Below are 27360 nucleotides of genomic sequence, written 5' to 3'. Positions count from 1 at the left end.
ATACGCTTCTGGACACTGTTTGGGGAGGAAAAAGGCAGACGCCAGCATTATCGTCTTCGGCCCCCTGCCCACTTACTGACGATTGAGCGAGCTGTTTCCCCAGCTCTTATCACTCCACTGCTGGCTGCGGGACAGGTCTGTCTGCGCTGACTGTAGAATCCTGGGAGATTTCTGCTGCGTCTGGTCCTTTACCACAGAGATGAGCTCCACCTGACTCCATATTGTCTATTTAAGTCAAGACATGTTGCCAAGTAGTAGTCTCTTTCCTTTAAGTAATCTAAGCAGTCTTAGCCAGCACCTTTTGAACAAGATTTCTCCAGATAAAGCCCTTGAGTCACCCCGAATATTGCTTTTGTAGGAAAAGGCTGGATCGGCTGTTTGAAGACTCCTGAAAAGAAGTCGAAAACATTCCAAAAGCCAGTCATTTTTGGACAAAGCCAGAATGTGCTAGCCTTGTCTTAGTCCAGTGTAAGGAATGCACTATTTTAAATTGAATTATAATGTGTTTTGAACATATAGATGAGGAGTGTTATCTACAATATTTTACCACCATTCAGTAAGTATATTGATGGACAGATGGATCCTCCACCTACTGCTGCTTTAATACAGGGTTTTTTTTGTTTGTTTTTTTTGGTGAGACGCAGTCCTGAAGTCTTCCACCGGCATTACTTTTACTGCAGGGTTAAAGTGTTTCTCTACATTCCTAAGACTGACTGATCGAGTTGATTCTTTAAGTGCGGAGAAGTAAATCCCACTACCACAGTTTTGGAGGTTCCACAGAGATCCCAATATTCCTCTGGGTCCAGAGTTTTCAGAGACAGGATCAGAAACTGACAGAGGCGGCCGCCGACATCCCAATGAGTGATTCTGAGTCAATTCAGACGCTCTACTGACTCCGAGACTCTGTACCCGAGGTGACTGTGTAAATTAATTAGGCCTTACGAATTAAGAATAAACAGGAGGAGACGGACGCTGTATTCTTAGACCTTCAGGTTACTTTAACCCGAATCCCTTTTGATATTTTAATTTTAACATTCGTTTTAGGCCACTGACTTTTTGCAGCTATCCAGACTCAAAGGATGAAGATGTCCAAAGCATTGCCTTAAGATCATTTCAGTCTCACAGTTGTCTGAACTGGGAATTTCTCAGGATCCAGATTCGTTTTAAATTCTAAGATTCTAGAAGGATTCTAAGATATTGTCTTGAAATAGTTTTATTCTCAGGGTTGTTTAAATTTTTCAGGGATCCAAATTTATTACAAATTAAGTTTTTAGGACATTTAATTATTCATTACTGTTCAACCTAGAGAATTTTGTAAAGGGATCTGCACTTATTTTTTAGAAAATTGAAAGATTCTGAAGCAAGGTTTTGGAAATAAATGTTTTTCAGGGCTGTTCAAATTAGACATTTTGAGGGTTCTAAGACGAGGGGGTTTATAATACCCAAAGAGTTTAGACTATACACGTGACATTAATACAGTTACAGTTATGATTAGTAGCGCTTTATTAAGTATAAAGGTATCTGCTATAGATAGATATATTTACCCCCCCCCCCAGCAAGCAAAACAGCTGATGGGCCTTACCATGCTCAATGTCCTGTGTCTACCTGTGACCATGTTGAATGCCTAAAATAATTGACATATAAACCCAGTAATTCTATCCTATTCTATCTGCTTTTAAAACTGATTTGACACGAACAGTTGAGGGCCTACTTTATAGTCTTTAATATCAGCTGTTGTCTTTATCTGAGACAGTTGTTGTGATGTACTGTGTTACTGTACAGTACTCTGTCTCGCTGACCGTTGTTTGCGTTTGTCTGTGTTTACTCTGGAGTAACTTGGTGACCGCGGAGGAGCGAGATCTCCAGATGCTCTGCAAGGAGGTCCTCAAGCTTGACTGCTGCTGCTGTAGAGGCAGTCCAAACTCCAACGGAAGACGAGGCTGGAGTCTGTTCGTGACTCCTCCAACGATGGTCATCTTAAATCCAGCACTACCGGCATGGCGGACACAGAGGGTTGTTGTCTCCACTCCTGCACCAGAGAGGGCCTGGGGCCGTCGTCGTGGCCTGGAAAAGCAGAGGGCTCCTCCACCACCACAGCTGCTTTTCATCTAAATGTACTGCCGTGAGGTTATCAGTTCTTCAACTTCACCATTTTCCTTAAAATGTGTTTTTTTTTTTTTGTTGTTTTTTTTTCCTCCAGGAGTCCTGGACATTGCCAACTTTCTCCACTTTTCTCTACCCGATGCAGTGAGGCCCTTAAGGAGCACTGCCACACACTTCTGGACACCACTCGGAAAAAGACAGGACCCTAGATTAGGCAGCTGGATAGTGGGCAGGTAATAATTTACGTTATTAACTGAATTTAATAATCATTTTTTCTGTCATTTTTCTGCTTGTTTTAAACAGGAATATCGGTATCTCAGACTAACCCTGCAGTATGGAGACTCTGTCCTCCACATGGTTTATAATTAGAGCTTCAGAAAATCTGCTTTAAAAATCTTATTAGAATTGATATAAATTCTTTTGCTACACCGTCATTCAGTACTACTACTCTTAATGATATTCAGGGATTGTGCTGCTGCTGCCTCCATCCTAAGGGTAGGAAAACTGGTAAATGATCATCGACCCAGATTATCAGTGTTATCCTCCTGATTTCAGTGTAAAGCCATTTTCATCTAGATAACGTTTCTGCTCCATCTACAGTTTTTAATCTTAGACCCACCTTCCCCTCACTGCATGTTCAGCTTCTGGGAGAGGGGTCAGAGTAAATGTGTCATTTTCAATGAGGGAAGTCCTCTCCTCTTTCATAGCCTCAACCCAGAATGTTGATTTAGCTGAATCTCTTTAAAGCTCTGTGGTTCATTACAGACCCTGTAGCAGTAGTCAGTGTTGGTCAGTGTCTGATCTCCAATATCTGAATCAGTCAGCTAAGTACTGAGGTGCTTTCCTCTCTCTCTTTGGAGAGCGTGTACTATCACTCAGTAGCTTTTGATTTCATCCTTAGTTTTTAGGAAGTTCACAGACTGCACCTGAGTAATCCTCAGTAAACGCCAGAGTGGATCTACAACCCTCTTTTGCACACTGGATCTATAGGAGCAGCTAGGTCAGTATGTACTAGTTCAAGTACTGCTTTTGCTCGAGCATCAGGTTCTGTTTCTACTCTGAGCAGAGTTCTCTTTTCTGCAGACTTCACAGTTCAGTTCATCAATCTTACCCTTGATCTTCATGCTCTCTACTGCATAATGTGAAACATCATAATTACATCGTTTGCGTTTCTGTCTGTTTAATTTCGAGGAACATGGTGACCACGGTGAAACGACCTCTCCAGACGTCATCAAGCTTGACCGGCAGATCCAGCTGCTGTTGTATAGGCAGTCCAAACTCACCAGACTAAAGACGAGGCTGGAGGCTGCATGAGACTCCTTTACTAAGGCAGTCTTAATTCCAGCACCACTGGTGCTGAGGGCTCCTCCACCACCATGGTTTTCACCCCTCCTAGCCAATCAGAGGTCCTCAGATGTTCGACTTCATGTGCTCATCACAGAGGACAGCTCCTCAGGACGGTGACCGTGGAGATCTTCTGTAAAACGCTTGAAGGTATCTGAGCCCGAAGAGTAACGCCACTGTGTCCTGTTTTCACAGCTAGTTTACTGTACTTCATGATGGAACATCTAAATAAGCAAACATTTATCACGTTTAGCATCATATCAGACTTTGTACGTTTCAGATGCATCAACACTTTTCTTAATCATAGACCCACCTACCCACCACTGTGTGTTCAGCTTCTGGGAGATGGGTCGAAGGCTTCTCTGCTTCACAGCTCTACTGCGTTCAGTTCATCAGTCTTACCCTTGATCTTCATGCTTCATCAGGTAATAAAGCCTATTGTACTCTTTAATGGTGAACTTGGTACCACTTTTGTGGCTTTGTCTTCTTTATTTGAGCCAGTTGTTGTGATGCTTGTGCTCTCAGCTCCCTGTTACTGTACAGTACTCTCTCACTGACCATTGTTTGCGTTTCTGTCTGTGTTTTTACTCAGAGGCGACCACAGAGGAATGAGCTCTCCAGGAGGTCGTCAAGCTTGTGCGGCAGATCCAGCTGCTGTTGTAGAGGCAGTCCAAATTCCACCGACTGAAGACGAGGTGTGAGCGTCTTCTTTCCAGCTCTACCAGCGAGGCAGACACAGAAGGTCATCATTTCCTCTCCTGCACCTGAGAGGGCCTGGAAATGTCAGTGTGGCTGGGAAAAGTCTGGAGGGCTCTTCCACCACCACAGCTGTTTTCACCTGGACGTCGCCAGGTGGCTTTGGCACCATCGTTCTCCACTATTCTCCATCTGATGCAGCGTGGCCCTGAAGAAGCACTGCCTGGTGGCTGTATGGGCCAGTGGTGGCTCAGCGTTTGGAGCTCCTGGCTATTTGACAGCGTTGTGTGTTTGAGCTCGGCAAACTGCCACTCTTGAGCAAGACCTTTACCTACTTTTGCCCACCGCTCCAGGCACGTGTGTTCACAGCACAGCTGGGTTACAGAGGGAAGCCAAATTCCATCAGTCAAAAAATGTCAAATGGTGAATCTGGTTTTCTTATCTTGTACGTTTTGTTACTTTAAAACAATGTGCAGAGAAGTAAATCAGACTACCACAGTTTTGGAGGTTCCACCGGGATCCCAATATTCCTCTGGGTCCAGAGTTTTCAGAGACAGGATCAGAAAGCGACAGAGGCGGCCGCCGTCATCCCAATGAGTGATTCTGAGTCAATTCAGGTGCTCTACTGACTCTGAGACTCTGTACCCGAGGTGACTAAGTAAATTAATTAGACCGCTTGTCTTAGGAATTACGGGTCGCCATATTCTTAGACCTTCAGGTTACTTTAACCCGGATCCCTTTTGATATTTTAATTTTCATATTTGTTTTAGACCATTGACTTTTTGACGTGATCCGGACTCAAAGGACGAAGATGTCCAAAGCAGCAAAGAAACACTTAGAATCTTCAGTACCCATATCCGTCAGTAGGGACACAATTCTAACAGTGGATGTTTCAGGCTTACCACTCGCAGAACATTTGTGCAGTCCTGTGAAGGTGAAATTGGGTAATAGAACAGTAAAACACTGGTTTCTAGTCTCCACACATTGCCCTGTGAATTTACTAGGACGAGACTTATTGGGAGCTTTCAGTCTAAACCTACAATGTACAGATTCAGGTTTTTCTGCTGATGGTCCTAGTGTAGGGAGATTTCCACTTCTAATAGACCCAGTAGAATATTCTTGATCTGACAGAGCAGAGAACCTGATGCGTCACATGGAGCTCTGTTAAAGGTTGAATGGGGAAAATCCTCCATTTTTACATTGTTTTATTTGTCTCCAGAAGGTGTTGACAGTGTATATGAACATATCGTGGTACAAAAGATACCAGCTGAAACAATATCAGTATCTTACAGTGGTATGAAAATGTTTGGGCACTTGATAATTTTGATGATTTTCCTTTATAAATCATTGGTTGTTCTGATCAGCAATTTCAGTTAAATATATCATAAAGCCTATGAACACAGTGATATTTGAGAAGAGAAATGAAGTTTAAAGGATTAATAGAAAGTGTGCAATAATTATTCAAACAGAATTAGGCAGGTGCATAAATTTGGGCACCCCAACAAAAAAATGACATCAATATGTAGTAGATCCTCCTTTTGCAGAAATAACAGCCTCTAAATGCTTCCTATAGCTTCCAATGAGAGTCTGGATTCTGGTTGAAGGTATTTTGGAAGGTATTTTCTTCTTTACAAAATGCAACATTGCTAAACTCAGCATACTATCCCAGGGGGATTCTGAGAAGCTGGTGCACACATTCAGAACCTCAAGGCTGGACTACTGCAGTGCTGTAGGCTGGAAGTTCAGGTAAATCTCTTCATAAGCTCCAGCTTGTTCAGAATGCTGCTGCCAGGGTACGAACTAGAGCTAGGAAATCTGATCATATTACTGCAGTTCTTTCATCCTTACACTGGTTAGAAGTATTTTATAATCTGTACTGAATTTAACAGCTAACATATTGATCTCTCAATGGTCTGACCCCACATTATCTGGAGCAACTTCTTACACCTTACAGCCCTCCACGTACACTCCGCTCGCAAGATGCTGGCCTATTATCAGTCCCACGTATTAGAAAAAACAGTGCAGGAGGAAGAGCGTTCTTTTATAAAGCCCCCAACTTTGGAACAAGCTCCCTGTTGATATCCGCGAATCAGACACACTCTCAGTCTTTAAATCTAGATGAAAAACTTCTCTCTTTAACACCAGCTTTCAGAGAACTCTCCAGTTCTGTGTTCTGTCATGCTCTGATTACAGGCTTTTTATCACTATTATTGTGGTTGTGTCTCTAACTATTTCTGCTACAGGTCTCTCACTAAACGTAAAGCTTGTTCTAATCTTCATCTTTTTCTCTCTCTCCTCATGTCCTGAGCTGCCTGCCTGGAGTTCCTGTGTCTTGGTATTAGGCCTGTCCCGCTACTCAGCAGAGTTCCAACACAACCATCCTAACCCCTCTCTCTCTCTCTTTTACATGTACTGAGGTGCCCTGCCATCCAGTCTGGAGGTGTCCATATATCCATGTTCTGGAATCAGGCCTGTCCCTCCTCTCAGCATGGACTTTAACATTAACACTGAGCAAATGTCCAGCACCTACTCATACCCTGTTCCTACATTAGCTATAGCTCTTCATTATCTCTCTCTCCAGCACCTACTCACACTTCTACTTCATAACCTGCTCCTAGATTAGCTATAGCTCTTAATTATCTCTCTGTCCAGCTCCTACTCACACTCCTACTTCATAACCTGCTCCTAGATTAGTTATAGCTCTTCATTATCTCTGTCCAGCTCCTACTCACACTCCTACTTCATAACCTGCTCCTACATTAGCTATAGCTCTTCTGGGTATAGTCTTCAGCCCTCTGCCCACCTACCGATGAGTGAGCGAGCAGTTTACCCAGCTCTTTGAGCTCCACTGCTGGCTGCAGGACAGATGTGTTGCATAATAGGCAGGTAAGTGATTTACATGATTTACTAGATTTTATCATTTCTCTGTTTATTTTAAAAAGTAATAAATCAGTGTCCCTCATAGTATCTCAGACAAACCCTGCAGCATGGAGACTGTCTGTCCTCTGCATGGTTTGTGATTGGAGCTTCAGAAAATCTGCTTCTTTTGCTACAACACCACCATGCAATGCTACTATTAATGATATTCGCGGATTGTGTTGCTGCTGCCGCCATCCTAAGGGTAGGAAAATTGGTAAATGATCATAAACCCAGATGATCAGTACCATCCTCCTGATTTCAGTGTAAAGCCACTTTCATCTAGAAAATGTTTTAGACTAACACTTTAACAGTTTAAGACTCTTGAACCTCTTCTGGAGTCTGATCAACACTGCTGGTGGTTGGAATGTGGGGTATACCCCTCTCACCCTGGGATCATCAGCTGCCATTGACTGGTCAGTCTGGGTTTGCTGTTCTTTAACACACTTTTTGTATGAAATTTCACAAGCCTGTGTTTAAGCACTTTACCTGTGTCTGGATAGTAGACTAGGTATGATGGACTGTTCTTGTCGTACCTACAAAGACTCCCTTTCACATTTTGACTTTAGCCTCTATCTGTCATGTTTGTAAGTGTAGCATGCTGCTCCAAATACTCTCCTCTTTGAGAGTAGCTCTGTAGCTTCTCTGGAAGACTGAACTTTAGAAACTGCTCAAGTTGTTTCTTCACATGTTTCACACTACTGAGCTGTTTTAGGTTAGTATGGATAATGTAATTCTGTGGATATGTGCTGAATTTGTGTTCTTAGTCAACGTCCTGGCGTTTATTGAACTACTGCTCAGAGGCTGTTCCTCTTTTTGTCCTCGTGGGGATGCTAAAACCCCCATAGTTTAACCTGTGGAAACAGTCAGAGGCATGTTAAAGCTGGTGTCTTGCTAAAGCTTTGAGTGGTAATTAGCTTTGTTTCTCCTGCCTGTTGAGCGTATACACATCTCTCTTTGAATGAAGTCAATTAGTAGCACTACGATATAGACCTGGAACCTTTCTGAACTTTTATTTAATATTGTGCATGTATTCTGTACTCCCTGTTGCGTTTTTATTTATTTATTTATTTATTTTTGATCCACCTGCTCAGATACGAGCTCTCCAGGAGGTCGTCAAGCTTGTAGCTGCTGTTTTAGAGGCAGTCAAACTTCGCTGACGAGGCTGGAGGCTGCTCGTGACTCCTCTAACGTGACCATCTTAATTCCAACACTACCAACGCCACAGACACAGAGGGTCATCGTCTCCACTCCCGCATCTGAGAGGGCCTGGAACTGTCTGTGTGGCTGGAAAAAGCAGAGGGCTCTTCCACCACAGCCAGTTCTCACCTCTGCTAACTGGTTCAAGGACCTCAGCTCTTCACCTGCTCCTGCACAGAGGAAGACTCCTTAGGGCGGTGTTCTCACTGTTAAAGATTCTTCTGTAAAACCCTCAAAGTATCGACCCTAAAGAGTAACGCCACGTTCTCCTTTTTACCAGGTGCTCGTGTCCTGGATGTTGCCAGGTGGCTTTGGCACCATCGTTCTCCACTGTTCTCCTCCTGATGCAGCGTGGTCCTGAAGAAGCACTGCCGTATGCTTCTGGACACTGTTCGGGAAAAGCCAGAGATCAGGATCATTGTCTTCAGCCCCCTGACCACTTACATTAGCTATAGCTCTTCATTATCTCTCTGTCCAGCACCTACTCACACTCCTACTTCATATCTTGCACTGTATATTGTTATTCCTTTTCTGATTATTATACAGTGCTTAAAAGTCGGAGCAGAGTTCTGTTATTCACTACTTCTGCGGTTTTGCTCTTATGCCTTTGAACTCTTCAGCGAGTGTGGACTTGAGTTCTGACCCGAGAAGCTTGGAGATGTCCATTTTCAAAGCACAGAAAGTCTCCTCTGTCTGTTAGCTTAGATGGCAAGGTTGATCTGCTAGGCCTGTTTGCAGTGTTTCTTCCCCTTGAATGGAAATTCTGAGATTTTAGCCATTATATGAACCTGTGAGGGGTTTTGGGCTGTAGATCCAAATTAGTGATCTTCTGAAAACTTTCTGATGACTTAATGTCGTACAGAGCTAAATTTTACTCTTTTTTTTTTTTTTTTGGGAGCTTCTGGGATATGGGTCGAGGCTTCTCAGCTTCACCTCCATTGCCTGAGTCACTTGTGTGTCCATAAGCTTTGTCCAAACTGAAACCGGAGCGTCATACAGTGATGTCTGCCTGTGTTTGTTCTCTTAATTGAATGTTAGTTTTTATGTAATCTCTCATATGTCCGTTTATATTCAGCTCGTTATGCTCAGGTCTACAGTGGGACCGGGGAATTGATGCGCTTGAAACGTGACTGCTTAAAACGAAGTGTCACCACCACAGCCAGTTTTCATCTCTTCCAACCAGTTTGAGGTCCTCAGCTCTTCTACTTTGCTTTCACCTGCTTCATCCCTCAAGGGCAACCCCTCAGGGCAGTGTTCTCATTGATGGAGATTCTACTGAAAACCACTTAAAAGTATCGAGCCCAAAAAGTAACACCACAGTCTCCTGTTTCCCAGATGCCGTGTCCTGGACTTCGCCAGGTGGCTTTGCTTGGCATTCTGGGAGCGTGATGCCTTTGGCACAATGCTTCTCTCTTGTTCTGCTCCTCCAGTTAGTGAACTGAACAGTTGGCAGGTAAGTAACTGTACATAATTTTTTCTGTTTTCCTACTACACACCTCTCACCCTGGGATCATCACCTGCCATTGACTGGTCAGTCTGTGGGTGCCTTTAATTTTGAGTCTGAGACACAAAGTAAGCTGCTGTTCATTTAGTTTGGGAATGGCTTAGTTCTGTTGCTATGCTAGCTTTCTCCTTAGCAATGTAGCTTCAGTGTTTACCTATGTATTACTGAATCTTCATGGTTTCTGTTGTTTCTTCACAGGTTTTACGCTACTGAGCTGTTTTAGGTTAGTATGGATGGTGTAATTCTGTGGATTTGTGCTAAATTTGTGTTCTTAGTCAACGTCCTGGTGTTTATTGAACTACTGCTCAGAGGCTGTTGCTATTCCTCTTTTTGTCCTTGTGGGGGCGCTAAAACCCCATAGTTTAACCTGTGGAAACGGTCAGAGGCATGTTAAAGCTGGTGTCTTCTAGAAGCTTTGAGTGGTAATTATTAGCTTTGTTTCTCCTGCCTGTTGAGCGTATACACATCTCTTTGAATGAAGTCATTTAGTAGCACTGTGATATAGACCTGGAACCTTTCTGAACTTTTATTTAATATTGTGCATGTATTCTGTTTATTTCAGAGTCTTTATTCATCAGTCTGTCCTCAATTCTTTCTCACTTATTCATCCTTCACCCATAATGCTGTCATATTTCTAATGCCCAGTGCTCCATGCTTCAGCCCCCCCCACTGGATCATTGACCACATTCAGGTAATAAAGCCTATTGTACTCTTTAATGGGGAACTTGGTACCACTTTTGTGGCTTTGTCTTTATCTGAGCCAGTTGTTGTAATCCTTGTGCTCTCTGCTTCCTGTTATTGCGTTTCTGTCCGACTGCTCAGGTACGAGCTCTCCAGGAGGTCGTCAAGCTTGTACGGTCGGTCCAGCTGCTGTTTTAGAGGCAGTCAAATTTTGCTGACGAGGCTGCCCGTGACTCCTCTAACATGACCATCTTAATTCCAACACTACCGGCGCCATAGACACAGAGAGGGTCGTCGTCTCCACTCCCGCATCTGAGAGGGCCTTGAACTGTCTGTGTGGCTGGAAAAAGCAGAGGGCTCTTCCACCACAGCCAGTTCACACCTCTGCTAACTGGTTCAAGGACCTCAGCTCTTCACCTGCTCCGGCACAGAGGAAGACTCCTCAGGGCGGTGTTCTCACTGTTGAAGATTCTTCTGTAAAACCCTCAAAGTATCGACCCTAAAGAGTAACGCCACGTTCTCCTGTGTCCTGGATGTTGCCAGATGGCTTTGGCACCATTATTCTCCACTGTTCTCCTCTTGATGCAGCGTGGTCCTGAAGAAGCACTGCCGTACGCTTCTGGACACTGTTCGGGAAAAGCCAGAGATCAGGATCATCGTCTTCAGCCCCCTGACCACTTAGAGACCAGTGAGGGAGCCGTTTCCTCAGCTCTTCTCGCTCCACTGCTGGCTGTGGGACAGGTCCGTCTGCTCTGTCTTTGTGGACAGCTGGGAGAGCTATTGGCTGCGTCTGGTCTTCTACCTCAGAGATGAGCTTCACCTGTGCCGCCTGGGGTCCATCGTTCTCTCCGGGAACATCAAGAAGGTGCCAGGCCAGGACTGACTGGCCCTTCCCAGTCACACTGTCAGGTTAGTGAACTGCATAATTGGCAGGTGAGTGATTTACATGATTTACTTGATTCCACCCATTTATTCTATCACTTTTCTGCTTGTATTAAAAAGTAATGTCAGTGTCACTCATAGTATTTCAGACAAATTCTGCAGTGTTGAGACGGTCATGGTTTGTAATTGTAACGTTGGAAAATCTGCTTTATAAATCTTATTAGAATTGATATAAATTCTTCCATCTTTCCGAGTACAAGCAGTTCTGCATTGAGTTTGGGCTGTTAAATATACAGTGGGGCAAAAAAAAGTATTTAGTCAGCCACTGATTGTGCAAGTTCTCTTACTTAGAAAGATATGAGAGGTCTGTAATTTATCATAGGTTCATTTCAACTTTGAGAGACAAAACAAAAAATAAAAAAAATCCAGGAAATCACATTGTAGGATTTATGAAGAATTTATTTGTAAATTATGGTAAGTTTTTCTGGACTAGTCAAGGTTTCTGGCTCTCACTGACTTGATTGAAGCTCTTCTGTCCTCCACTTGTTACCTGTATTAATGGCACCTGTTTGACCTCGTTATCTGTATAGTACACCTGTCCACAGCCTCAAACAGTCAGACTCCAAACCTCCAACCTGCTTAAGCCAGTACATGTCCAGACCCGTCTGAAGTGAACCACCTTAATTCACTAGATCTCTGTGAAACTAAATCAAGGGTGTAGGTCTGTTAATTACATTGGTGGGGGTCATAAAATCAGTTCACACAGGGTCTCCTGGAAGCTGAGTGTTTCTGTATTTATGATGACCTTAAAACTCTAACTAAAACTACAGGTAATTTCTGAATATGAAGTTATAAAAGCACATACAAGTGTCCAAAGAAACACATAGGGTAAGAGAGTAAATGTAAATGACTGCAGAATTTTAAATGGTGAAATAGATTTCAGACTGTGTGCTAACCAGCCAATTAATCCTCAGAGTCCATATTGTCTATTTAAGTCAAGACAGGTTGCCAAGTAGTATTAAATTTACCACTGCACCCAATTTTAGGTAGGAGGGTTTTCTCTTTCCCTTTAAGTAATCTAAGCAGTCTTAGCCAGAACCATTTGAACAAGATTTCAGTGTAACTGACAGTTCGACAAGGTTTTTCTTGATCAGACTCAGTTCTGAAGTCTTCCTCCGGCGTTACGTTTACTGCAGGATTAAAGTGTTTCCCTACATTCCTAAGACTGACCGATCGAGTTGATTATTTAAGCGCAGAGATGCAAATCCCACTACCTCAGTTTTGGAGGTTCCACCAAGATCCCAATATTCCTCTGGGTCCAGAGTTTTCAGAGACAGGATCAGAAAGCGACAGAGGCGGCCGCCGTCATCCCAATGAGTGATTCTGAGTCAATTCAGTCGCTCTACTGACTCTGAGACTCTGTACCCGAGGTGACTGTAAGTAAATGAAGTAGACCGCTTGCCTTATACATTTAGAAGAGACGGGAAGCCGTATTCATTTCAGTCTCACAGTTGACTTGGCAACCTCTTGTTGGCAAATTGTAATAAATTTGGATCCCTGAAAAATTCTCTGGTTTAAACAACCCTGAGAATCTAAATATTCAGGACATTTAATTCTGCACTGGCCACACAGACACCAGACTGTACTGTGGGTAGCAAGTGTTAGTCATGGAATGCTGTTCTTTTTCCTCAATGTATACCACCCCTAATGTCCAAATTACTCAATTTTACTTTCATCAGTCCACAGCACCTTATTCTAAAATGAAGCTGGCTTGTCCAAATGTGCTTTAGCAGACCTCCAGCGACTCTGTTTGTGGCGTGTGCAGAAAAGGCTGCTTCTGCATTACTCTCCCATACAGCCTCTCCTTGTGTAAAGTGCGCTGAGTAGTTGAACGATGCGCAGTGACTCCATCTGCAGCAAGATGATGTAGGTCTTTGGAGCTGGTCTGTGGGTTGACTATGACTGTACTTACCATCCTTCACCTCTGCCTATCTGAGATTTTTCTTGACCTGTCACTTCGGGCCGTAACTAGAACTGTGCCTATGGTCTTCAGTTTCCTCACCATGTTCCTCACAGTGAAGACTGACAGCTGAAATCTGAGAGCTTTTTGTAGGCTGGAAGTCCAGGTAAATCGCTTCATAAGCTCCAGCTTGTTCAGAATGCTGCTGCCAGGGTACGAACTAGAGCTAGGAAATCTGATCATATTAGTCCAGTTCTTTTATCCTTACACTAATTAGCTGTTAAATTCAGTACAGATCATAAAATACTTCTAAAATATTAATCTCTCAATGGTCTGACCCCACATTATCTGGAGGAACTTCTTACACCTTACAACCCTCCACGTACACTCAGCTCACAAGATGCTGGCCTATTATCAGTCCCACGTATTAGAAAAAACAGTGCAGGAGGAAGAGCGTTCTTTTATGAAGCCCCCAACTTTTGAACAAGCTTCCTGTTGATATCTGGGAATCAGACACACACACTCGGTCTTTAAATCTAGATGAACAACTTCTCTCCAGTTCTGTGTTCTGTCATGCTCTGATTACATTTCACCACTGTTGTGTCCTGCTCTGATTACAGGCTTTTTATTACTATTATTGTGGTTGTGTCTCTAACTATTTCTGCTACAGGTCTCTCACTAAACGTAAAGCTTGTTCTAATCTTCATCTTTTTCTCTCCTCATGTCCTGAGCTGCCTGCCTGGAGTTGCCCTTTTTTGGTTCAGTTCCGGTGTCTTGGTATCAGGCCTGTCCCACTACTCAGCAGAGTTCCAACACAACCATCCTAACCCCTCTCTGTCTCTCTCTTTTACATGTACTGAGATGCCCTGCTGTCCAGTCTGGAGGTGTCCCTTCGTCTATGTTCCGGAATCAGACCTTCATTATCTCTCTGTCCAGCACCTACTCACACTCCTTCTTCATAACTGTATATTGTTATTCCTTTTTCTGATTATTACACAGTGCTTGAAGTTGGAGCGGAGCAGAGTTCTGTTATTCACTACGTCTGCGGTTTTGCTTCTATGCCTTTGAACTCTTCAGCGAGTGTGGACTTGAGTTCTGAACCGAGAAGCTCGGAGATGTTCATTTCAAAACAGAGAACCTCCTCATCCCTCCATGTCTGTTAGGCCTAGCAGATCAACCTCGCCATCTAAGCTGTTTGCAGTGTTTCTTCTCTTGTATAGAAATTGAGATTTTTAGCCATTATATAAACCAGTGAGTTTTTGGCTGTAGATCCAAATTAGTGATCCTCTGAAAACTTTCTGATGTTGTACAGCGCTAAATTTCAGTCTTTTATGGGAGCTTCTTGGTCGAGGCTTCTCAGCTTCACCTCCATTGCCTGAGTCACTTGTGTTTCTATAAGCTTTGTCCAAACTGAAACAGGAGCACCATACAGTGATGTCTGCCTGTGTTTGTTCTCTTAATTGAACGTTAGTTTTTTTTATGTAATTTCTCATATGTCTGTTTATATTCAGCTCGTTATGCTCAGGTCTACAGTGGGACCGGGGAATTGAGGCGCTTGAAACGTGACTTCTTAAACCGAAGCGTCACCACCTCAGCTCTTCTACTTTGCCTTCACCTGCTTCATCCCTCAAGGACAACCCCTCAGGGCAGCGTTCTCATTGATTGAGATTCTACTGAAACCACTTAAGCCTCGAGCCCAAAGAGTAACACCACAGTCTCCTGTTTTCCAGATGCCGTGTTCTGGACTTCGTCAGGCGGCTTCCCTTCACACTGCGACAGCGAGATGCCTTTGGCACAATCATTCTCTACTGTTCGCAGCGAGTTCCTGACGTTGGTGAACTGAATAGTTGGCAGGTAAGTAATTTTACATCATTTTTTCTATTTTAATAACCATTTATTCTGTCATTTCTCTGCTTGTATTAATAATTAATTTGGTCAGTGTCTGTATCTTCAGTATCTCGCACCCAGTCAGCTAAGTACTGAGGTGCTTTCCTCTCTCTTTGAAAAGTGTGTACTATGTCTGTCTCCCTCTGAGCACCATCTTGAGCATCAGGTTTAGACTCTTGAACCTCTTCTGGAGTCTGATCAACACTGTTGGCTGTTGGAATGGGGGGTACACCCCTCTCACCTTGGGATCATCAGCTGCCATTGACTGGTCAGTCTGGGTTTGTTGTTCTTTAACACCCTTTGTATGAAATTTCGCAAGCCTGTGTTTAAGCACTTTCCCTGTGTCTGGATATTAGACTAGGCATGCTGGACTGTTCTTGTCGTTCCTACAAAGACTGTATTTCACATTTTGACTCTAGCTTCTATCTGTCATGTTTAAGTGTAGCATGCTGCTCCAAATACTCTCCTCTTTGAAAGGTTAGGCTTTCTCTCTGTGAACGTAGTCATTGAATACATATATATAGCTGCTGAGGTCTCAGACCTTATCCCCTGCTTACAGAGCAATGACTGTAAATGTGTTGCTGTGAACTCTGAACCATTACGTGAACAAAAACATTTTACTGATCCATATGGAGAAGAATCGGCCAAACATCGCTCAGTAGCTTTAACTGTTTCACCCTTAGTTTTCAGGAAGTTCACAGCCTGCATCTGAGTAATCCTCAGTAAATGTCTGAGTGGATCTCCAACCCTGGATCTGTCCAAAAGCTCCTTAAATCAGTAACCTCATTTAATATTCACGAAGCTTTAGCTGCATTGGTCAGTATACAGTATAACGCGGAGTCTGTAGCTCCTCTGGATGACTAAGCTTTAGAAACTGCTCAAGCTGGGTGGCTGTGGGTGCCTGTGGGTGCCTTTTTAATTTTGAGTCTGAGACACAAAGTAAGCTTGGGAATGGCTTGGTCCTGTTGCTATGCTAGCTATCTTCTTAGCAATGTAGCTTCAGTATTTCCCTTTGTATTACTGAATCTTCATGGTTTCTGTTATTTCTTCACGTTTCACGCTACTGAGCTGTTTTAGGTTAGTATGGCTGGTGTAATTTTGTGGATATGTGCTACATTTGTTTTCTTACTCAACGTCCTGGTGTTTATTAAACTGCTGCTCAGAGGCTGTTGCTGTTCCTCTTTTTGTCCTTTTGGGGGCGCTAAAACCCCATAGTTTAACCTGTGGAAACGGTCAGAGGCACGTGGTGTCTTGCTAAAAGCTTTTGAGTGGTAATTATTAGCTTTGTTTCTCCTGCCTCTTGAGCGTATACACATCTCTCTCTGAATGAAGTCATTTAGTAGCACTACGATATAGACCTGGAACCTTTCTGAACTTTTATTTAATATTGTGCATGTATTCTGTTTATTTCAGAGTCTTTATTCCTCATCCTGTCCTCAATTCTTCCTCACTTATTCATCATTCACCCATAACGCGGTCATATTTGTAATGCCCAGAACTCCATGCTTGTTGTGATGCTTGTGCTCTCTGCTCCCTGTTACTGTACAGTACTCTCTCACTGACCTTTGCGCTTCTGTCTGCGTCGTCGTCTCCTCTCCCGCACCTGAGAGGACCTGGAAGTGTCAGCGTGGCTGGGAAAAGCAGAGGACTCTTCCACCAAAGCCAGTTTTGGCCTCTGCTAACTGATTCGAGAACTTCAGCTGTTCACCTGCTCTGTCACCGAGGACAGCTCCTCAGGGCGGTGTTCTCACTGTTGGAGATTCTTCTGGAGATACGCTTCACCTGAGCCGCATGGGGTCCATTGTTCTCTCCAGAAACATCAAGAAGGTGCCAGGCCAGGACTGACTGACCCTTCCCAGTCACACTGTCAGGTTGGAGAACTGCATAGTTGGCAGGTGAGTGATTTACATGATTTACTTGATTCCACACATTTATTCTGTCACTTTTCTGCTTGTATTAAAAAGTAATAGATCAGTGTCACTCATAGTATTTCAGACAAATTCTGCAATATTGAGACTGTCATGGTTTGTAATTATAACATCGGAAAATCTGCTTTCTGAATTTTAAATAGTGAAATAGATTTCAGACTGGGAGCTAACCAGCCAATTAATCCTCAGTCCATATTGTCTATTTAAGTCAAGACAGGTTGCCAAGTAGTATTACATTTACCACTGCACCCAATTTTAAGTAGGAGGGTTTTTCCTCTTTCCCTTTAAGTAATCTAAGCAGTCTTAGCCAGCACCTTTTGAACAAGATTTCAGTGTAACTGACTGTACAGCAAGGTTTTTGATCGAGTTGATTCTTTAAGCACGGAAAAGTAAATCCCACTACCACAGTTTTGGAGGTTCCACAGAGATCCCAATATTCCTCTGGGTCCAGAGTTTTCAGAGACAGGATCAAAAACCGACAGAGGCGGCCGCCGTCATCCCAATGAGTGATTCTGAGTCCATTCAGGCGCTCTACTGACTCCGAGACTCTGTACCCGAGGTGACTGTGTAAATTAATTAGGCCTTACGAATTTAGAATAAACAGGAGGAGACGGACGCTGTATTCTTAGACCTTCAGCTTACTTTAACCCGAATCCCTTTTGATATTTTAATTTTAACATTCGTTTTAGGCCACTGACTTTTTGCAGCTATCCGGACTCAAAGGATGAAGATGTCCAAAGCATTGCCTTAAGATCATTTCAGTCTCACAGTGGTCTGAACTGGGAATTTCTCGGGATCCAGATTTGTTTTAAATTCTAAGATTCTAGAAAGATTCTAAGATATTGTCTTGAAATAGTTTTATCCTCGTTTTTTAAATTTTTCAGGGATCCAAATTTATTACAAATTAAGTTTTTAGGACATTTAATTATTCATTACTGTTCAACCTAGAGAATTTTGTAAAGGGATCTGCACTTATTTTTTAGAAAATTGAAAGATTCTGAAGCAAGGTTTTGGAAATAAATGTTTTTCAGGGCTGTTCAAATTAGACATTTTGAGGGTTCTAAGACGAGGGGGTTTATAATACCCAAAGAGTTTAGACTATACACGTGACATTAATACATAGTTACAGTTATGATTAGTAGCGCTTTATTAAGCATAAAGGTATCTGCTATAGATAGAGATATATTTATCCCCCCCCCCCCCAGCAAGCAAAACAGCTGATGGGCCTTACCATGCTCAATGTCCTGTGTCTACCTGTGACCATGTTGAATGCCTAAAATAATTGACATATAAACCCAGTAATTCTATCCTATTCTATCTGCTTTTAAAACTGATTTGACACGAACAGTTGAGGGCCTACTTTATAGTCTTTAATATCAGCTGTTGTCTTTATCTGAGACAGTTGTTGTGATGTACAGTACTCTGTCTCGCTGACCGTTGTTTGCGTTTGTCTGTGTTTACTCTGGAGTAACTTGGTGACCGCGGAGGAGCGAGATCTCCAGATGCTCTGCAAGGAGGTCATCAAGCTTGACTGCTGCTGCTGCTGTAGAGGCAGTCCAAACTCCGACGGAAGACGAGGCTGGAGTCTGTTCGTGACTCCTCCAACGATGGTCATCTTAAATCCAGCACTACCGGCATGGCGGACACAGAGGGTTGTTGTCTCCACTCCTGCACCAGAGAGGGCCTGGGGCCGTCGTCGTGGCCTGGAAAAGCAGAGGGCTCCTCCACCACCACAGCTGCTTTTCATCTAAATGTACTGGTGTGAGGTTATCAGTTCTTCAACTTCACCTTTTTCCTTAAAATGTTTTTTTTTTTTTTCTCTCCAGGAGTCCTGGACATTGCCAACTTTCTCCACTTTTTCTCTACCCGATGCAGTGAGGCCCTTAAGGAGCACTGCCACACACTTCTGGACACCACTCGGAAAAAGACAGGACCCTAGATTAGGCAGCTGGATAGTGGGCAGGTAATAATATTTCTGTCATTTCTCTGCTTGTTTTAAAAAGTAATAAATCAGTGTCCCTCATAGTGTCTCAGACTAACCCTGCAGTATGGAGATTCTGTCCTTCACATGGTTTATAATTAGAGCTTCAGAAAATTTGCTTTAAAAATCTTATTAGAATCGATATAAATTATTTTACTACACCATCATTTAATACTACTGCTCTTATTCTGTTCATTTCAGAGTCTTTATTCATCAGTCTGTTCTCAATTCTTCCTCACTTATTCATCCTTCACCCATAACGCTGTCATATTTCTAATGCCCAGTGCTCCATGCTTTAGCCTCCCCCCCTTTACTGGATCTATAGGAGCAGCTAGGTCAGCCTGTACTAGTTCAAGTACTGCTTTTGCTCGTGCCTCAGGTTGTTACTACTCTGAGCAGATTTCTCTTGTATGCAGACTTCACAGTTCAGTTAATCAATCCTACCCTTGATCTTCATGCTCTCTACTGCATAATGTGAAACATCATAATTACAGTGAACAAGGATTTCATGCTGTTTGAATATTGTAACACACTGCAACCATCAGCACTGTGATCATTGGCCACATTCAGGTAATAAAGCCTATTGTACTTGGTACCGTATTTTTGGCTGTTCATCACGTCCTTGGTGAGAGTTCAGAGGCTGTCGCCGTTTCCTTCTGAACTCCTCATGGTTTAGCTATTGCAGTTACTCATGTGGAAGTGGTCGTGGCGGAGTCCCCGCAATTCAGTTCACTTCTATGCACAACCCAAATCTCAGGTTCTGAAGCTAAATACTCGACAGCTAGTGTCTTATTAACCTTCCAGATTTCTCCACCTCCTTTCAATTTCACCCTAAAGATCTAGAGCATGTAACAGATGATCTGCAGACTGTGATCCGTTCTAGCCTTGGCAGTGTTGTTCCACAACAAATTTGGTAGAAAAGCCTAGCACTGTGGTTTAATGAACAGATATGTACTCTGAAACCGATCACTGCTGAATTGAACTGCAGAACAGAATTAGAAATCTGAGTCGAGTGGTATCAGTTTGGTCGAGCGACCATCCCTACTTTAAGATAAAGAAGACAAAGCTGATATGAAAGATTATAGTCAGCTTTTGTGATCCTTTTGTGCTCTCTGCTCCCTGTGTTACTGTGCAGTTTGCATTTCTGTCTGTGTTTTTACTCAGAGGTGACCACGGAGGAACAAGCTCTTCAGGAGTTCGTCAAGCTGCAATATTGAGACTTCCATGGTTTGTAATTGTAACGTCGGAAAAACTGCTTTAAACGTTTTAATAGAATTTATATAAATTCTTCCATCTTTCAGAGTACAAGCAGTTCTGCATTGTGTTTGGGCTGTTAAATATACAGTGTGGCAAAAAAGTATTCAGTCAGCCACTGATTGCAAGTTCTCTTACTTAGAAAGATGAGAGAGGTCTGTAATTTTCATTTAAAAAAAACAGGAAATCACATGGTAGGATTTTTAAAGAATGTATTTGTAAATTATGGTGGAAAATAAGTATTTGGTCACCCACAAACAAGATTTCTGGCTCTCACAGACCTGTAACTTTTTTAAGATGCTCTCTCTGTGAAACTAAATCAAGGGTGTAGGTCTATTTATTACATTGGTGGGGGTCATAAAATCGGTTCACACAGAGTCTCCTGGAAGCCGAGTGTTTCTGTATTTATGATGAACTTAAATCTCTAACTGTAAAACTACAGGTAATTTCTGAATATGAAGTTATAAAAGCTCATACAAGTGTCCAAAGAAACACAAAGGGTAAGAGAGTAAATGTAAATGACTGCAGAATTTTAAATAGTGAAATAGATTTCAGACTGGGTGCTAACCAGCCAATTAATCCTCAGAGTCCATATTGTCTATTTAAGTTCCAGCAAGATCCCAATATTCCTCTGGGTCCAGAGTTTTCAGAGACAGGATCAGAAACAGACAGAGGCGGCCGCCGTCATCCCAATGAGTGATTCTGAGTCAATTCGGGCGCTCTACTGACTCCGACACTCTGTACCCGAGGTGACTAAGTAAATTAATTAGACCACTTGCCTTACGAATTTAGAATAAACGGGAGGAGACGAGACGCCGTATTCTTAGACCTTCAGGTTACTTTAACCCGGATCCCTTTGATATTTTCATTTTCAAATGTGTTTTTCTACCACTGACCTTTTGCAGCGATCCGGACTGAAAGGACGAAGATGTCCAAAGCCTTAAAATAATTTCAGTCTCACAGAATTTTCCAATTTAAAACAAATCTGGATCCCAGTGAAGACAACTAAGATATTGTCTTGGAATATTTTGATTCTCAGTGTTGTTTAAAGCAGAGAATTTTTCAGGGATCCAAATTTAGTTTGTAGCCAAGTGAGAATAATGAGACTGAAACTAATGACTTACCAGTTTTTGTTGATATTCCAAAACATTTCTGGTCTCAGAATGAATGATATTGGGTCAATAAAGGGGGCATCTCTGGTTAAAGTGCTGCAAGCAAAACAGCTGATAGGCCTCATCATGCTCAATGTCCCATGTCCCAGGAAGCAGAAGAAGGGTTATCCACAAGGATAAATTCCCTTTTGGAAAATGAAACCATGGTTGCATGTGAATCTTCACTGGTGAATAGCCCTCTGAGGAAAGCCCTGCTGTGAATTCATTCTCAGATCAGGTGGCTAGAAACAGCTATGTCAGGAAATGCAGTAGTGCTTCAGATGGTTTCCACAACATCACAACAGCAGTGTAAGAAAAATGAGGATGTGTACGATGTGGATATTTCAGACTTGACATATCTTCATCATCAAATGATGGAATTGTTTTGCAGCAGTCTGATGATCAGATATTAATATTGTCTGATACTCACAAGTACTCACTAAAGGAAGGATCGTTTTTGTCTAAAAAAAGAATCAGTTCAGGAGTGTGTCTTATTCTCTCCTGTATCAGCTCTGTCTTCATCTTAGACAGTTGTTGTGATGCTTGTGCTCTCTGCTCCCTGTGTTATTGTACAGTACTGTCTCACTGATCGTCGTTTGCGTTGCTCTGTGTTTACTCTGGAGGTACTTGGTGACCGCGGAGGAGTGAGATCTCCAGGCGCTCTGCAAGGAGGTCGTCAAGCTTTACTGCTATTGTTGTAGAGGCAGTCCAGACTCCACCAACGGAAGACGAGGCTGGAGACTCCTCTAACGCTGGCCATCTTAAATCCAGCACTACCAACGTAGCGGACACAGAGGGTTATCATCTCCACTCCTGCACCGGAGAGGACCTGGAAAAGCAGAGGGCTCCTCCACCACCACAGCCAGTTTTCACATCTACTAACTGCTGCGAGGTCCTCAGCTCTTTGTTGCGCCCTGAGGAGACGCTACAAGGCCGTGCTTCCCTCATCTTGTGTGGTACCTGTGCGTAAAACACTGCACCCAAAGGACCTAAACAGCTTCAGGCCGGTGGCACTGGCTTCTCATCTGATGAAATCACTGGAGAGGCTGGTCTTTTAACCACATCCGCCCTCTGGTGAGCGCATCCATGGAGTCTCTTCAGTTTGCCTACCAGTCTGGTGTCAAGGTGGATGATGCTGTCGTCTGTCTTCTACACAGAGCTCTTTCTCACCTGGAGAAGCCCGGCAGCACTGTGAGGACACACAACACACCAAAACACAACAACACAACACCAAAACACACCACAACACAAAATAACACAACACAACACCAAAAAACAAAAGGGAGGGAGGTTCTAGCTAGAGAGCTCGCCCATGCCCATTACCAAGATTCTCAATCTTTTAGAAATAATTAGCTGTCATGCACTGATTCACATCACACAGCGTTTGAGCTCGTTTAGACTCATTGTGGTGATGAACCCCCAAGTTCAAGATTCCTTCAAGATCTGTTTCATCTAGTGTTGTATGGCTGAAACAGTTAGTGCTGCCATCTGGTGACCAGTTTGTGTCTTGTTTCTCTCGCAGACCCACACCGCTCCACGGCCACGCTGCAAATGAACTGCGCATGCCCAGAGCCGCCGCTGACCCCGCCCCCTGTTTACAGAGAGGGATGGAAATATAAATGCGTCTTCAGAGAGACACGAAATAAATAAATTAATAAACCAAAAAAACAAAGTAAACAAAGCCAAACTGTCTGTTTTAGGGTCACTTTGTGGGTCCAAAGGCAAGATAAAGGAGGAGGGCTGAGCGTAGAGTAGCAGCTCCTCCCCACAGAACAGTCTTCTGATTAAATTTGATATGCTAACATTTAACAACACAGAGCTACATTGATTTATGTCATTTATGTAAAATGATTTATGTAATGTGGGACATTTGACCTATTTCAAAAGCAAAAAAAAAAAAGTAATCAACTCAAGAAGTTCATTTATTCAGAGTTCATTTGTACACAATTATGCAAATTTGGTCAATCATACAAATTAGGAGATGATGTCATTTAGCGACGTCTAGCGACCTTTAGGACAGTCAACAGCTGCTTTCCTTACCTAACCACGCCAATGGCGGTCACGCTGAGGCAGCTTGGGACTCTGAGGATTTCCTGCTGCTCTGACAGTCTTTTAGCTTCAGTCTTTTAGCTGGTAATTGTGTTATTTTCCTGTAAATATGGTGATGGTCAGTAGTCTAGCTCTGGTCACATCAATGTCGCGGTGAGGGTCATTTATTTGTTTATTATTATTATTTGTCTTTTCTGCTGTGTTATATGAGGGAGGAGGTAAGACCGCTGTGTTTAGTGTTTTTCTTTTTCTAGGTTATTTAGTAAGATGGGATGTGAGGTTCTGTTTATTTTGGTCTTCTCTCACCCTGAAGTTTTATGATGTTCAGTTGATGTAGTTTGTTTGTGTTGAAAATAATAAAAGATTTCACTTGAGGATCAGATCTGTTGTGCTGGTTCCTTTATTTCTCTCCCCAAAGCTCTAGACCTCAACTTCACTATATTATAAACGGTGTGATGAACGGGGTCAGAAGTTCACTTTTAATGTTGCAAATAAATCAGCCCAGGTTTCAGAAAGCAGTTGTAGCTAATCTACGGCTGTCAGTGGGCTTTAAGTTATATGTTGAGGTGATAAACTAAAGCAGTAATTAATGCTGTTTAATGTAGAAGGAGTTTTCTAATGAACCTAAATGAGCATCTCTTACCAGCCTCAATGATCCACAGCCTCCTACCCTGCTACCTTTGGTGCAGTTCTGTGACTCTTAATTGTAGAAGTAACACGGTCGGTCCTTTCTTAAATAAAAGGTTCAGGAGGAAAAAGATACAAGTGAAACTTTCAGAAGAGCCGACAATTATCATTCACAAGCCCTGAAACATGCCAGCAGTCACTGTCCATCAGTTTGCTGGTCAGGTTAAAATGTGCAGTGCTGTGAGTCCAGAAGCAGGATCGGGATCTTCATTTTAGACCAAGTCCATTTACACTGACGTTCCCACAGCTCTGAATGTCTGCTTTTAGTTCATCAGTTTAACCTGGAAAGCACAATCCTGCTCACGTCTTTCCTACTGTGGTACAGAACAGAAACACACATAGATATCATGGCCGAAGCTCTCTGATGAGGACGTTATTCGTACAGTTTATCTAACAGCTCAATGCTCTCGGATGAGGAACCAAGACTGAAAGGGGGAACCCATCCTCCTCCAGTCGACACTGGATCATAATAAAAATCAAAACAGGAATAAAAACAATAACAAATCAAAAAGGTCAATTTTGCATCAAGACAAACAAGATGAGAACGTGAGTGAGAGAGATAAAGTCCATGCAGGTAAACAGTCAGAAGCAGAGTCATGCAGGGAGGTGAGGATGAGTCAATGTGAGGCTCCAGAGCAGGACCGCGGGCAGGAGGGCAGTGGAGAGCCAGGTCAGGTCAGGCGGTACCAGGATGGAGCAGTTGGCCCCGGGCTTCTCAGTACATGTGAAAGAGACAGAAAACAGAAAGGAGGGAAAACGCAGAGGGTTAGGAGGAGCACAGGAAAAGGTTACAGGAGGAGGGGTGTTCAGGAGAGGTCAGATCAGACTGATGTCCGGCCTGTAAAGGAAGGAGATTAGAGAGACTGCAGAACTGATGAGGAACCTGTGAACAGAGAGCAGAACAGTCCAAACCTGTTAGTGTTCATATAAGCTACATCAGCAAGGAGAACAGTCCAGTGCACTGATGGATTCTCTGAAAGCTTGAGCTTAAAGGTAGGTTTTTAATCTGGATTTAAACACAGTGTGTCTGAGTCCCGAACAGCAGCAGGAGGTTTATTCCAGAGTTGAGGAGCCTGATAAAAGAAAGCTCCTCCTCCAGCGTTGATTCTCCTGAGGCGAGGAACTGACAGAAGGCCAGCGTCCTGCGAGCGAAGTGTACGTGACTGCTTGTAGGTTTAAGAAGTTCCCCAAGATATTGTAGGGCCAAACCGTTTAGTGACTTATAGGTCAGAAGGAGTATTTTATAATCAGTGCAGAATTGAACTGGTAACCAGTGCAGGGACGAGAGAATGGGACTAATATGGCCAAATCTCTGAGCCCTAGTGAGCTCTCTAGCAGCTGCATTCTGAACTAGTTGGAGCTTTTTGTTAATGGTTTACATGAACTTCCAACCAGAAGAGCTTTATAGTCATCCAATCTAGAAGTTATGAATGCTGCACCAGCTTCTCTGCGTGATGTAAGGAGAGTACATTACCCAGTTTAGCAATATTACGTAGGTGGAAGAAGGCAGTTTTAACCATGTAACAGATGTGTGCATCAAACGAGAGGACAGAGTCAGAAACAGCTCCTAGGCTTTTTACAGTGCTACTGGGTAAGACTGAGAATCCATCTAAATCTACAGCAATATTTGCATGTTTGGATCAATAAGTAAGACCTCTCTATGTCTTTCAGACAGGCTGTTATTTTATTAAGGTGGATAAGTAGAGCTGGGTGGCAATGAAAGTCAAGTCAATGCCATGTTTACAGATTATGTTGCCCAGCTGCAGCAAATAAAGAGTAAATACGAGTTCTCTGTTTTAGAGGACGCAGGCGGTCATCATACCAAGACGCTGACCTTTTCCTAATTAATGCAACATGGTCAAGATTAGAGCGGAGCACAGACAGCAGATCATCTGTTTCATGCTCAGGATCTAGAGGAGGAGATGGGCAGGAGATGGTTAAATCTGGAGGGTTATTAATAAATACACTGGCTGTAGAGGTTGCTATGGTACGCTTGCTCATAAAGCGAGGCTGCAGGAGGATCTCCTGGTTTAGGACTACATGGTTAGGTAGTGGTCAGAGATAGAGTCAGGCTGAGAGATGCTGACTATGCTGACTGTCTCAATACCCAGGTTCAGAACTAGGTGTGTATGGTTGCATCTCGGAGTTGGACATCTAAGATTGATTAAACCAGTTCTGAGGGGTCCTGAGTCTCCAAGTGAATATTGAAATCTCCAACATTTAAAGTCTTATCAGTAGAGAAAGCTCCCTCTGATAAGAAGTCAGCAAATTCACTCAGTAAATGTGTATGAAGTCCAGGAGGACGACAGACTGTAATAAACAGAAGAGAGAGCTGCTTTTTAGAAGCCGGGGAAGAGTCTGCCACTTTCAGACTCAGCACTAGAAACGATTTCACTTCAGAACCTGAGTTTTGGGTTTATGTCCAGAACTGGATCAGAGAGCGAGGCTACTCCACTGCTGTGACCAGACCTGCGAGGAGAACTGCAGGAGTTCAAGCCTGGGGGAGTCGATTCATTCAAAGCAATGATTCATTAGGTTTAACCCCCGTTTCACAAAGACACAGTGAACTGAGGAGGTTTTCAGTAATAATCTCAGTGACAGGGACTGCTTTAGCTTCTAGAGATCCTACATTTAACAGCCCAAACCTAATGCGGGAAACACGAAGCGCTAATGTTGATTTAATCAGGTTGTTACGAGTCGAGCTTCTAAAGCTTCTAAAGAAGAACCGAATCCAAACAGCGGTTCAGAGTCTTGCTCAAAATACCGGAGATCACGTGATCGCCCGAAGTGACGCTTCGCACGTCACTGAACGTAATTACGTTCAAGGCGCGTCACTTTCCCGGGAGCAACGAGCTGAATATGAACTGAAATATGAACTGAAATGAAATAGAAATGTAGAAACTGTGTGAATCTGCTGGACTTTCATTTAAAAACACAACAAAACATGCAGCCGTTTCTCTCTGAAGGTCAGGTGTTGTTTCCAAACCGACTAAAGAGAATAAAAGTGCTTGATAAAGCTCCTCCGTATTGGAGGGTTTTAACTGGAGACGATGTGAAATGAGCTCTAATAAAACACTGAAGTGTTTCTGTTTATTTCTGTGTTCAGCAGATGTTCAGTCTACATGCAGATTAAACAG

Source organism: Salminus brasiliensis, chromosome 17, assembly GCF_030463535.1.
Source record: "Salminus brasiliensis chromosome 17, fSalBra1.hap2, whole genome shotgun sequence".
Classification (NCBI taxonomy): Eukaryota; Metazoa; Chordata; class Actinopteri; order Characiformes; family Bryconidae; genus Salminus; species Salminus brasiliensis.
The sequence above is the reverse complement of the archived record's forward strand: the minus strand, read 5'-3'. Positions refer to the sequence as shown.